General features: G+C 34.5%; 1 pseudogene; it reads left to right on the top strand.

Annotated features, from left to right (window-relative positions):
• LOC119587158 overlaps positions 1 to 706 on the top strand; it is a 1410-nt pseudogene extending 704 nt beyond the window's left edge.
• Positions 707 to 943: the final 237 nt, after the last annotated feature.

Below are 943 nucleotides of genomic sequence, written 5' to 3'. Positions count from 1 at the left end.
GTAGTCTACTACACCTCTGTTTGTTTTTCAGCTGTATATTTTCCCCTTTTGTGACATGAAAGTCCTCCATGATGTTTGTTAAGTAAATTCACAATGTGGCCTTTAATTTAGCTTTAAGTATGGTAATTTTTTTTCTCTTTTTTCAGTTAAGAAAAGGGTTTTTACTTACACAAAAGAGGCAGAGAAAAATTACTCAATCAGGAAAGAAAAAAGACAGTAAACCTGATGGCCACAACACCGTGGAAAGAAACGTTTGTCTGGTCGAGAAAGAAGAGAATTAGGCCTACACAAGGGAGAAAGAACAATAAGACTTTTGAATGTTTTTGCCCTCAATGATATGTGGAAAAGCATTCTAAAGATCTTCTTGGATTGAACATTATAAGAAGAGTGGATGGAAGGAGGTTATAATGACAGTAGACAGAACTATACAGAATAGATTAAGAAGAATAGAGTATTTTGGATGCTTGGTGCGAGTAACCAAATCACGTTGCTCGGGGTTTGTAGGCACCACAGGGATTATCATAAAGGAAACAAAGAATACTTTTGTAATGATCTGTCCAGATGACAGAGTGAAAACTATCCCAAAGCTGCATAGTGAGTTTAGTTTTGTAGTTCAAGAGATTGGCTTCTCAATCTCAGGGAACCATCTTCATCAAAGATCAGTGGAAAGGGTTTAACTTTTAAGAAATTACAACTATGGTTGTAATCAGTGCTAGTGTTGTTTTATCCGATCATTATGTATTACCAAAAAATGTTGTGGTATTTCTGGAATAAAGCTTGAAATATCAACTGTGTTTTCTTTTTTGTTGACAATATTGGAAGTAATTATCATAGATTTAGATTGGAACATAAATCAGGAGATATCTTATGTTATAATAAAGTGGTGAGACTTATTATAGATATGTTTTAACCCAAATCCAACGTACGTACATGCCATGCCAAC

This window comes from Penaeus monodon, chromosome 22 (genome assembly GCF_015228065.2).
Source record: "Penaeus monodon isolate SGIC_2016 chromosome 22, NSTDA_Pmon_1, whole genome shotgun sequence".
Taxonomy (NCBI): Eukaryota; Metazoa; Arthropoda; class Malacostraca; order Decapoda; family Penaeidae; genus Penaeus; species Penaeus monodon.
The sequence above is the reverse complement of the archived record's forward strand: the minus strand, read 5'-3'. Positions and strand labels throughout refer to the sequence as shown.